This window comes from Stenella coeruleoalba (genome assembly GCF_951394435.1).
Source record: "Stenella coeruleoalba genome assembly, chromosome: 5".
Classification (NCBI taxonomy): Eukaryota; Metazoa; Chordata; class Mammalia; order Artiodactyla; family Delphinidae; genus Stenella; species Stenella coeruleoalba.
The window spans coordinates 16,379,749-16,392,875 of NC_137150.1; the positions used below are offsets into that span (position 1 = coordinate 16,379,749).

Below are 13,127 nucleotides of genomic sequence, written 5' to 3' on the forward strand. Positions count from 1 at the left end.
TACTTCCATTTAGAAATAACATCTTAAGGACTAGTAAGAATGTCTAAATTATTTTTCTTCCCAGATGATGACGTCTTCTAAGGAATTAATTATTCAGAATCTAGTCACTTTCTTTGTTAGTTCTTTGTAGTAAGTTTAAACGATATAAAGAAAGAAGGTAGTGTTAATTATGACAGATTCTAAGACCATACTATCATGGAAGTGGTTTAATTTTAGATAAGATTCCAAAAAAAAATGAATCTGAATCATAACAAGCAAAATAATTCCAAGGCTTTTGAAATGTGACACTACTGCTGATTGCTGAGAATGTAATTAGTATAAAGACTCAACAGTGAGTCTGCACTAAAATACCATTTAGGTGATCCTTCCTTCTTGCAATGCAAAAAGGAGCATAATAAAAATTTAACTTTGCTAAGACTCTGAGAAAATACTCAAGTGACGCAATGACAACAGTAAGAAACCAAATAGCAACAGGACAAATCACAAAAGGACATTTTTGAGTCCTTAGAAATTTGGGAAATGAAAGCATATGAAAGTAATGAAATTAGGCAGGGTTTGGAAATCCAGTGCTGGTGCGGTCCAGATAAACCAGAGTTCAAGAGCACTATGGTGCCAGCTTTACATGAAATTGCGAAGTACGTTGATTTTGGCTTCGGCACTGACCAATTGTTTTTCACTCCTACATTTGGTGGGTGGGGACTGAGATAGCATTGAATTGGGTAAAAGGAGAAGAGTATGGCAATGTCTCAAATTCCTTTAAAATCTTCTGCTTTGGGCACTTTTCCTTAGCCACCACCATTCAACTAAGTATCCATTCCATGTACCTCAACCCAGAAGACTGCCATTAGGTCAACTTTTGCTTCCAAAGACTTTTTGCTGTTCTTCTCAACTAAATACCACTCCCCGCCCCCCTCAACATTTCTCAGTCTGAAATCTGTCTGATGGACCCATGAGGGCAATAGGAAAGCATTATAAAGCCTTTGTTTTGGCTTAGCTGCAAGATCCCTTTCTTTCAGTTTCTCTCTGAGTTTTAGACTTGTCATCGGTAAAGTAGAACTAATATACCAATGTCATAGGATTGTGATAAGGATTCACTGGAAATAGAGTTTCTGGCACCCCAGAACTTGGCATAAAATTTGGGCTAGGGTGCCCTTCATCTTCCACATAGTGCTACTAAGAAGGGAATTCTGTACAGTCTGCCAGCTGGTGTGAAGTAGTTATAAATTTCCTCCCTCCCTCCTTCCCTCCTTCCTTCCTTCCTTTTAAAAATCCTAATCCAGCTGAAATACACCACATTCTCATCAGTCACATGTAGTTCACTATAAAATAATCCTCAAAGTTCAGGTAACTAATTTCAAAACCTGGTGGGCGTATCTCACATGCAGATCGAAAAGCCAAACAGCTGGTCTGGCACATCTAGGAGAGGTACTTCTGCTCTGCAATTCCTAATGTCACTGCTTTTCCGGGAACACTTTTTATTTGAAACCTTCCCCAATACAGATAAAAGTGGGGTTACTTTGACTGCAGAGAGACGGACCAAGGACAATCTGGAGTCTCTTCTGCTCTACAGTATCCAAGGCCATGTCAAAGAACATATGCAATTTGAAAAAAGTATAAAATCATTTTTGCTTTGTTATACAGCAGAAACTAACACAATACTGTAAAGCAATTATGCTCTAATAAATATGTTAAAAAAAAAAAGAATCCATCTGCCAATGCAGGGGACACGGGTTTGAGCCCTGGTCTAGGAAGATCCCACATGCCTCGGAGCAACGAAGCCCGTGCGCCACAGCTACTGAGCCTGCACTCTAGAGCCTGTGAGCCACAACTACTGAGCACGCGTGCCATGACTACCATGAAGAGGTGCTATGCGCCTAGAGCCTGTGCTCCGCAACAAGAGAAGCCACCGCAATGAGAAGCTGGCGCACTGCAACAAAGAATAGCCCTGTTCTCCGCAACTAGAGAAAGCCTGCGAGCAGCAGCGAAGACCCAACGCAGCCAAAAATAAAAATAAAAGGTATACCAGACTATGTTAATGTGCATTCAAGACTGAGAAACGCTCATCTACCGGTGGTAGAAGTAGAATTGTTTGGGTGGGATTCACTTTAGAGACTTCAGTTAGTAGTTAGAATTCACCAGCAGGCCAAGACAATATAAACATCTATATTATTCTTCAAGGCTGCTGGAGGTGAAGTTTTGTTTGTTTGTTTGTTTGTTTTTGAGGTACACAAATAGAGGTAAGCCTCAGGGCAAATCATTACATAAAGATTTTCGTCTTTATCTTAAGAGCAATGCAAATCCATTGGAGGGCTTTAAGCAGGGAGAATGTGATTAGATTGTGTTCTTAAAAAGATCATTCTGATAGGGATAGAGTAGGATAATTAGTTGGTTTAAAATCCCACTAGGGGATTAAAGACAGAAAGGGAATTTTAAGGGAGTTTGGGGAGACTGTTGTAAACTACTGACCACTCAAGAAAAGAATCTAGTAACCTAGCAACAATCTACACTACCTTGATGAAAGACCAGGTGCCTCTAAGCACCAGGCACACTCAAGACACAAACCCTGATTGTTAAAACACAGTAATCAAGACAGTATGGTACTGGCACAAAAACATAAATACAGATCAATGGAACAAGATAGAAAGCCCAGAGATAAACCCACGCACATATGGTCACCTTACCTTTGATAAAGGAGGCAAGAATATACAGTGGAGAAAAGACAGCCTCTTCAATAAGTGGTGCTGGGAAAACTGGACAGCTACATGTAAAAGAATGAAATTAGAACACTCCCTAACATCATACACAAAGATGAACTCAAAATGGATTAAAGACCTAAATGTAAGGCCAGACACTATTAAACTCTTACAGGAAAACATAGGCAGAACACTCTATGACATAAATCACAGCAAGGTCCTTTTTGACCCACCTCCAAGAGAAATGGAAATAAAAACAAAAATAAACAAATGGGACCTAATGAAACTTAAAAGCTTTTGCACAGCAAAGGAAACCATAAACAAGACGAGAAGACAGCCCTCAGAATGGGAGAAAATATTTGCAAATGAAGCAACTGACAAAGGATTAATCTCCAAAATTTACAAGCAGCTCATGCAGCTCAATAACAAAAAAAACAAACAGCCCATTCCAAAAATGGGCAGAAGACCTAAATAGACATTTCCCCAAAGAAGATATACAGTTGCCAACAAACGCATGAAAGAATGCTCAACATCATTAATCATTAGAGAAATGCAAATCAAAACTACAATGAGATATCATCTCACACCGATCAGAATGGCCATCATCAAAAAATCGAGAAACAATAAATGCTGGAGAGCGTGTGGAGAAAAGGGAACACTCTTGCACTGTCGGTGAGAATGTAAATTGATACAGCCACTATGGAGAACAGTATGGAGGTTCCTTAAAAAACTACAAATAGGGCTTCCCTGGTGGCGCAGTGGTTGAGAGTCCGCCTGCCGATGCAGGGGACGTGGGTTCATGCCCTGGTCCAGGAAGATCCCACATGCCGTTGGAGCAGATGGGCCTGTGAGCCATGGCCGCTGAGCCTGCACGTCCAGAGCCTGTGCTCTGCAACAGGAAAGGCCGCAGCAGTGAGAGGCCCACGTACCGCAAAAAAAAAAAAAAAAAACTACAATAGAACTACCATACGACACAGCAACCCCACTACTGGGCATATACCCTGAGAAAACCATAATTCAAAAAGAGTCATGTATCAAAATGTTCATAGCAGCTCTATTTACAATAGCCAGGACATGGAAGCAACCTAAGTGTCCATCAACAGATGAATGGATAAAGAAGATGTGGCACATATATACAATGGAATATTACTCAGCCATAAAAACAAATGAAATTGAGTTATTTGTCGTGAAGTGGATGGACCTAGAGTCTGTCATACAGAGTGAAGTAAGTCAGAAAGAGAAAAACAAATACCATATGCTAACACATATATATGGAATCTAAGAAAAAAAAAAGGGTCATGAAGAACCTAGGAGCAAGATGGGAATAAAGACACAGACCTACTAGAGAATGGACTTGTGGATATGGGGAGGGGGAAGGGTAAGCTGTGACAAAGTGAGAGAGTGGCATGGACATATATACACTACCAAATGTAAAATAGATAGCTAGTGGGAAGCAGCCGCATAGCACAGGGAGATCAGCTCGGTGCTTTGTGACCACCTAGAGGGTTGGGATAGGGAGGGTGGGAGGGAGGGAGACGCAAGAGGGAAGAGATATGGGAACATATGTACATGTATAACTGATTCACTTTGTTATAAAGCAGAGACTAACACACCATTGTAAAGCAATTATACTCCAATAAAGATGTTAAAAAAAACAAAAAACACAATAGATATGCAGTCTGAATCTTGTTACATGAAGTCAGGGAGTTAATAAATAGTCCTTGAAGAGTAGCATTTCTGCAAGACAGAAATATAGGTGAAAAGGGAAAGAAATAGGTGAAAGGGGACATTATACTAAAACCTGAGATGAATTACCATATATTAGTATATGTCACCACCCTTCTGCTAATATACATATTTAAATAGCATCATGACCATCTCCATTAGACCATACAGGGTCAAAGGAGGAACTAATGATGTAAGCCTTGGTGTCTACACAAAAATGAGGAAGAAGGTGGTCTTCTTCCCTCCCCACTTTTTCTTTGATTATAAAAATGTAGCCCTCTTTGTTCTCGGGGCTGTGCTCCCTTGCCTGTCTGCTTGTAGCTCTCGCAAGCATCCTATGCTAATAAACTCACTCTTTGCCTATCAAATAATAAAAATGAAAAAATAAAATAAAATCATTTTTGAGGTTTGATCTGGAAATAATCATTCTTTTTTGAAATCTACCTGTCCACTTTTCACAGAAAGAAGACAGAAACCTACACAAAAAGGCAGGATTTCAATAGTAGAGTTTCTAGCTTTATGCAGGGAATTCTCTAGTTTTTATAAAGTGGAGTAAACAAAAACTGGCTCTTTAAAAAAAAACACATGTATTCTGGTTTCTAAAACTTTCCTAGGAAAATAAAGTCTTTGCATGAAAAAAAAAAGCATTCTATAACTACAAAACCCATAGATCGTTTATACATTTGATATTTATACCCATTTAGAGTCATATGTACATTAAATTAAGATATAGACTAATTATGAAAAATATTGTTATTCAGAAAACAAGTGTTATACAAAGAGGTTGAGATATTAAAAAAACAGATTTCTTCAATTTCCCCCCAAAAGCCCTGGTTTTTATAAAGGGATACATTATTCTATTATAATTCAAAAATACTTCATAATTTTAGAGAAAAAGCTTAAATATTCCCACATTTACAGCCTTCTAATATACTAATTTATTAGAGAAATTTAGAGCATTTGCTACTTTGGGGATTTAAAATGTTGCAATCACTAACAATGCTATTTGCCATGATAATAAAATCATGGAAGCAAATCATTTTATAATTTAACAGGTGGCATTTTTGACACTGTTATATATGTCAGTTTATTTTTGATAATTTTTAACAAGTCAACTAAGTACTTTGTGATTTAACATTATATTTACTAATTTTTTTCAGGATAATTATTTTTCAGTCAGTTGATTAGTGCTTTGCCCTTCTAACTAGCTTGATACAGCTCCAGACAAAGTGAGGAGATGTCAACAGTGGAGGCTGCCGTGGACTGTGTCAGAAAAGGAACTTGGGCAACTCACCTAGAGAGACTACACTCAGGTTCCCCCATCCCTAAAAATTGATGTAATAACAGTCACTCCTTTTATTTAGCACAGGGGTCCCCAACCCCCGGTCCACAGCCTGTGAGGACCCGGGCCACACCAGCAGGAGGTGAGCTGCGGGCAAGTGAGCGCAAAGCTTCTTCTGCCGCTCCCCAGCGCTCGCATTACCCCCTGAGCCATGGACCCCATCGCTCACATTACCACCTGAATCATCACTCACATTACCACCTGAACCCCCTCCACACCCCGCCCGGTCCGTGGAAAAATTGTCTTTCACGAAACCGGTCCCTGGTGCCAAAAAGGTTGGGGACCAGTGATTTAGCAGACATCATAAAGATAAATAATATAATTAAAGGAACTTGAACATTTGGGAATAAATATATAAACCTGAGGCAGGATTGTTCTCGTTATTATGATCATGATGAACAATGATCATATTCAAAAGCTGAATAATTAATACAAATTACACAAGACCATTTTTTTTAGACTGCATGCAAAGAGAAACTTGGAAAGTGGGGAGGAATCTCAAGCTGGGCTGCTGGGAAAGTCTGAGAGCCTAAATCCTGCCAGAGGCACTGCTGGGTGTGCTCACTTGCAACACTCCTGTCTGGCAGCTCCCATGTGAGTGCATCACAGATTCGTCTTTCCCACCAGCCTGTGCTGAATAGTCTCCCCTCCTACTTACAACCAGGCATGTTTCTTGCTCACTTCTGGCAGGAGCAAGAGCCAGAGGCCTGATGGGACAAGCAACTTGTCTTCTCTGATCCAAGAGAATGCCCATAGTTTCAGGAGTTGAATATCGAAACTGAACTCTCCTATACCACCTTTACACACAGGGCTAAAACTTGTAGTCTCTGGCTTTGTTATCAGTCAGATGCCAGATAGGAAAGACACTGGGTCACCCCTAAAAAACAAGGCTTTGTTTCTGCATCAGAGTGTGCAGTCAGGTTTTCTACTGTTGTACCATAAAAGTTAGACACACCCCTCTTTAATATAAAATTTTCATGTAAAGTAGCAGTGTTAGAGCATCTCTTGTTTCCTTCCCCATAGGGTCTCTGGTCCATTGTCTCTGTCACGGTGAAGTCTTCCCTGGTGTCCCCTTCCTGACCTTGTTTCTCACTCAATTATTTTCTTCTTCTATAACTCTATACCTATCCTTGGGAACACTTATCTCAGTTATAATTTTCGTTTACCTGCAAGATTATTTGATTAGTATCTGCCTTGCCCAATGGACTTTAAGTTATAACAGATCAAGAACAGTCTTTATTTTTACTAGGGCTGTCATATATAACATGCATGCATAAATAAATAAAATTTAAAATGATTACAGGACACCGAGTTATATTTGAATTTCACATAAACAATAATTTTTAGTATAAGTATGTTGTTTATCGAACATTCAAGTTTAACTGGGAATCCTGCCTTTTATCTGGCAATGTTTTGTAGTCACAGTTTGACCTTCAATACCTATCATAGTGTTAGGAACATCATCAGAGTTCAATTAAAATTTCTTTTTTTTTTACATTTTTATTTATTTATTTATTTTTTACTTTTATTTTTTTGCGGTACACGGGCCTCTCACTGTCGCGGCCTCTCCCGTTGCGGAGCACAGGCTCCGGACATGCAGGCTCAGCGGCCATGGTTCACAGGCTCAGCTGCTCCGCGGCATGTGGGATCTTCCTGGACCGGGGCACAAACCCATGTCCCCTGTATTGGCAGGCGGACTCTCAACCACTGCGCCACCAGGGAAGCCCAATTAAAATTTCTTGAATGGGTGAATGAAAGATTGTAGGAAGGCAGGAAAGTACCATAAAATTTTAGATAGCTGCCAATATATAAGAATGCGTTATTTGTATACTTAAATCCAACCCCTTCCCCCAATTTTTTTTTGGAAAAAATTAATTAATTTATTTTTGGCTGCATTGGGTCTTCGTTGCTGAGCACGGGCTTTCTCTAGTTGCGGTGAGTGAGCGTCTCATTGCAGTGGCTTCTCTTGTTGCAGAGCACGGGCTCTAGGTGCACGGGTTTCAGGAGTTGTGGCACGCGGGCTCTAGAGCACAGGCTCAGTAGTTATGGGGCATGGGCTTAATTGCTCCACGGCATGTGGGATCTTCCTGGACCAGGGCTCAAACCCGTGTCCCCTGCATCGCCAGGCGGATTCTTAACCACTGCTCCACCAGGGAAGTCCCCTCCCAACATTTCTTAAAATAAAATTTTAAAAACAAGGAACAATTCATCAAGCTCATATATAAAAGACTTTGACAGAGTTATTGACAAAAATATTATGCTAGACTTCTGCCATTAACATAGTTTTGACCCTCCTGGTTCCTACGTATAAGAAGTAACAAAAATCATATGCACACCATAGAACTAAAAGCAGAATTTAAGGCAAAATGGTCTTGTAATTTTTTTAAACTTTGATTAAAATATAGCAGATGAAACATAATAGGTAGTTGCAGTGAAATAATTTTCTAGAGATCAAGTCCTGTAGAAGTAGCAAGGGAAACTGGTAAGTAGCCTTCATAAGGTTTTAGGTAAGCTCAGGTATTGTTCTTCCTCATTTTCTTTATAATTGTTTGACATAATTCCTTCCTATAAGTTACAAAGCAGATTATTGTCTTTCACAGCTTTTTATGCTCATCTTTTTTTTTCAAGAATTTCAATACTGGATGCCTACTGTGTGCAAGACAATGTCTATAAGAGATGATAAAAATATGTGTAAATGTATTAAAGACACAAATAAAAAGTACACTTAAGTGGAAACACATTCATTTTTTTGTAGAAAGAATTTGCTACATCCCCCAAATGTAGAAAGGCAAAGATTGCAAAGCACAGAAAGAGTCAATTTAGGGAATTCCCTGGTGGTCCAGTGATTAGGACTCTGCACTCTCACTGCCGAGGGCCTGGGTTCAATCGCTGGACAGGGAGCTAAAATCCCACAAGCCACATGGCATGGCCAAAAGGAAAAAAAAAAAAAGAATTTATGCCAGTACAAGTTAAGACATACAATATGAAAGAGCTAATTCCCTGCAATACACATGCAGTTTGCCCCTGACTCTCCATGATCTATACAGTAGTATTAGCAATTTCATTTGTTTGAATACTTCATTTTAAATCACTGCAAATAAAATCAATTTTACTACAAGTTTAGTTTATATCACTACTACTCTGTGTCAGCTTACTTCTACTTTGCTGTTTTCTTAGAAAGAAATGAAGAGATCCAGTGACACTCTGTCCTCATTACAGTATTTTAGAAAACCACTTTGCGGTAGATTAAAGATGAGCTGCAAATTCTTTGCTATTCCTTCACAAGAGGTGGAGTCTAATTCCCCTGGCTTTGAATCTGGGCTGGCTTTGGTGAAATCTTTCCTCTTGTTCTATATACTTTGGAATAGTGTATGGAAGATTGAAGTGTGTGTGTGTGTTTTTGTTTGTTTGTTTCTTGAGTGTTTGGTAGGACTTTAGGAAAAGCCATACCTGGCTCTGTTTTACTTTTGGTTTTGGTTTGTGGGAAGATTTTTTCACTCACAATTCAAACACTTTAATGGTTATGGAACTATGGTGTTTTTCTTTTTGATTTGTTTTCTAGGGATTTGACCATCTTATGTATGTATTCAAATTTATTGGCATAAAGTTGTTCATAATATCCTTATATTAGCTGTTTAACAATTTGCATCTGTCCTGTCTCCCTTATATTTCTAATGTTAATTCTTTAAGTACCCCTATCTCTAGCTCCTCACTACCCCCTCCGTCTTCCTCTCCTCCTTCTTCATCAACCTTGCCATCATGTTTTCAAAGAAATGGTAATTCATTTTAACTTTGCTGATCCCTTTGTTTTCTATTTTATTTTCCCCATTTCCTAATCTGTTAGTAAGGATGAACGGTAGAAGGTATATCTCATGGTCAGCTAGCAGCATGTCCCACACCCACTTGGAAACTGCACTGATGTTCCCTAGAGAGCTAAGAAAAAGAACAAATTTCATAAAAGTACAACTTCCGAAGGGAAATTCTATGCATTATTTATTTTTAAATGATGTATTTTGTAGCAAAGAATTTGACCTTGACAAAAGAGGGGTCCTAGCCTTGGCCCTGGCTCCAGGAAGGTAATGTCTAAACTCTAAGGAATATCCCCAGTGATAGGAGTGTCTTTGTTGTTCATGGCAGGTCTTGTGAACCACATCTGCCAGCTATACTAGAGAAATGGCTCATGGTGGGTCCCTCTGATCATGCCTGAGAGTTTATGCTAACAAGATGACCCATGGTGGGCCTCTTGAGTTCTGGAGAGTAGGGGCAAGAGACTGAGAGCACCACAGGGGCCATCAATCAATCAGTCATGCCCAAGTAATGAAACTCTGGTGAAAAGTCTTGACACTGAAGCTCAGATGAGCTCCCTGGGTTGCCAATACTCCACACATACTGTCACACATGGATGCTAGGAGGGTAATGTGTCCTGAGGACAATGGAAATCTTGTGTTTGGATCCCTCCCAGACTTTGCTGTCTCTTCTTTTGGCTGATTTTAATGTGTCATTTCCCTGTAATAAATAATAACTGTGATTATAATGGCTCTCAGAGAGCTCTATGAGTCCTTCTAGGAAATTATGGAAACTGAGGTGCTTTAGAAAAACACTAGTTTGGACTACCAAGTCACCTTCCATCAGACCAAGGAAAGTACTTTATAGATCGTATGCCCAACAATGGGCAGGGAGGTATTGTCCTCAGAGGAATGGTTTGATAGAGAATTAGAATGGACAATTAGTACATTTGTTGTTTAAAATGGGGGAGATAGGGCTTCCCTGGTGGCGCAGTGGTTGGGAGTCCGCCTGCCGATGCAGGGGATGCAGGTTCGTGCCCCGGTCCAGGAGGATCCCACATGCCGCGGAGCGGCTGGGCCCGTGAGCCATGGCCGCTGAGCCTGCGCATCCGGAGCCTGTGCTCCGCAACGGGAGAGGTCACAACAGTGAGAGGCTCGCGTACCGCAAAAAATAAAAAATAAAATTAAAAAAAATGGGGGAGATAGAAGCAAGAAGGGTTGGTTTATACACCTTCATGTGTGTGTTCTCACATTCAACATGAGGGGTCCAAGGGAGGGTGATGACTAGATAGATTCCTTCACTTTTCTGGGTAATCTGGGGAGAAGGAAATAGGGGAGTATTCTGGTAGGACTATACAATTTTTTCCCACAGAGGGAGGACGGTGGTATGACTATATTATTTTCTTTTTTTCTCATATCACCTCAACCTTTATTTTTTCTTACTTAATGCAGTGGTCCAAGGACCAGGCTTGCAACTGTTGGTGCCAGAAGCAGGCATGATCCCTAAACAAAAAACTGTAGCTGTATCTTTAAACCTTTATATCAGGATTCCCAAGGGGCTGATGGGTTGTATTGTGCCCTTACCTAATCTGGCATAATTGGGGTTGGTGGAAAATGTAAAATTAGTTGCCTAGTGCTTGAGATGGCCTACTAGTTATGCACTATATAATTCTTCCCAGTGTAATGGGAGTGGACTGAGGGGGAAGCAATCTGAACCTGCTCAGTGGCCAAACATCACATCTTTTCCAAAGGTGGAAAGTTTGGGTAAAGCTAAACAGTTAATAGGGCTAAGGCAGGAATAGTAGCTGAAGGTAAGGGAATGAATAAATGGGTTATGTAATGAGGGAAATCAAATATTACATTACTACTTTGAGGAAGACTCAGAAGAAGAGATGATATTGTCTCTTAACTCAATTTTACCAGATGCTTGAAAGGGTGAAGATCGCTTCTGCTTTTGCAAACTGACATGGTTGTAGGGAAAACTGCAAACCTGAGTGGCATCACTCTAGGAGACATTTTGGTTCTACAATATGATGGTGGACTGGACTAATTGTTGATGACTTACTGGGACTCTAGTAATGTGCCTGTATCTTTTGATCTTAGTTTTAAAGTCACATCTACTGCCATACTGTGATAATGGTATAACACAGACACTATTGGTGAGGTTGTAATGCTGATATTGGTGGTCAAATTGGGAAAACTAGTTAAAGCCTCCTTAAGATGTAATACTGATGGAAAATAATTGACCTGAGGAAGAAGAACTGGATTTAGTCAATAATCAACTAATTTCCATGCTGAATAACTGCACAAGTTTATCCTAAGCTAGAAATAATGGTAAATCAAGAAACAAGAATGTGAAAATGTTGTAATAACTTTATGGGACAGATTAGTAGGTTTTTTAAAACGTATCTCTACCCCTCAGTGGCTCTTCCAAAATTCACAATGATACTGTTGCTGTGTCTATCATATAAAAGCTATACTAAAAGTAGATGCCCAGACAAATATGATTGTTTTGCTGTAAGAGAGACTTGCCCAAAAGCCAGAGGGTAGCCTTTGTAGTAAATCATTTGACCTGTGGCCAAACGAAAGATGTGGTCTTTGTCCATAGCAACTGGGAGGTAACTTCTAAACTCTCTGAATTTCTTGAGTGATAAACGTGTCTTTGTTATTCATGGTGGGCCTCCTGGACCACATCTGATACTTTATGCTAATGAGGTGACTTATGGTGGGCCTCCTGGGCTTCATGGTTGCAGCCTGACCTCTAAGACGTAGGGGGCTAACGACTGAGTACAACCACATGGGCTATCAATCAATTATGTCCATGTAATGAAGCCCCAATAAAAACTCTGGACATGAAAGCTCGGATGAGTTTCCCAGGTTGGCAATACTCAGTGTGTAATGTCATACACGGTTGTGGGGAGAGTAATGCATCTTGAGGACAGCAGACGCTTCACTGTAGAACTTTCCTAGCCTCTGCCCTACGCATCTCATCCTTGGCTGATTTTCATTATCCTTTCCCTATAATAAAGCATGGCTCTCATGTACACATGTACAATAGCTCTCAGTGAGTCCTGTGAGTCCTTCTAGTGAATTATCAAAACTGAGGGTGGTTTTGGGACTCCCCCCTCCCCCACCCAACTTGTACTTGGTGTCAGAAGTCTTGGGAAAACTTGATAGCCCGGAGGACTGTGCCCTCAAACCTCACATTTTAGGGAATTTTGGAAATTATATCTGTATTTAAAATAGAGAAAAATGGACGAAAAACAAAATCTGTCCACATGAATGTCATTTAAAAATAATTGTAATGATTGCAGGAAGCCAAGGCACATCAAATTATTTTTTATAAATACTACAAAAGAAGTAAGTCACACCAGATATTTAAAAAAGAATAAGGTTTCTATTAAGCAGCAAAGTTGGGCAATGACTTCACTCCTCTATTTAAAGGAATTTACATGGCTTAACAGACCCCATGAGACTGGGCTCCCACTTCTGCCTCACCTGCAGAAGTTTGACACCTCAGCCTTGCTGGCCTTATTCAGTTCCCCAAAAATGTCATACTCTTGCAAAATACAGGGCATGGAT

General features: G+C 40.0%; 1 long non-coding RNA gene across 2 annotated transcripts in view; it reads right to left on the reverse strand.

Moving 5' to 3' along the window:
• The window catches only part of LOC307186845, a 294,281-nt gene that overhangs the window by 43,388 nt on the left and 237,766 nt on the right, over positions 1-13,127 (reverse strand). The gene's annotated exons all lie outside the window — the stretch shown is intronic.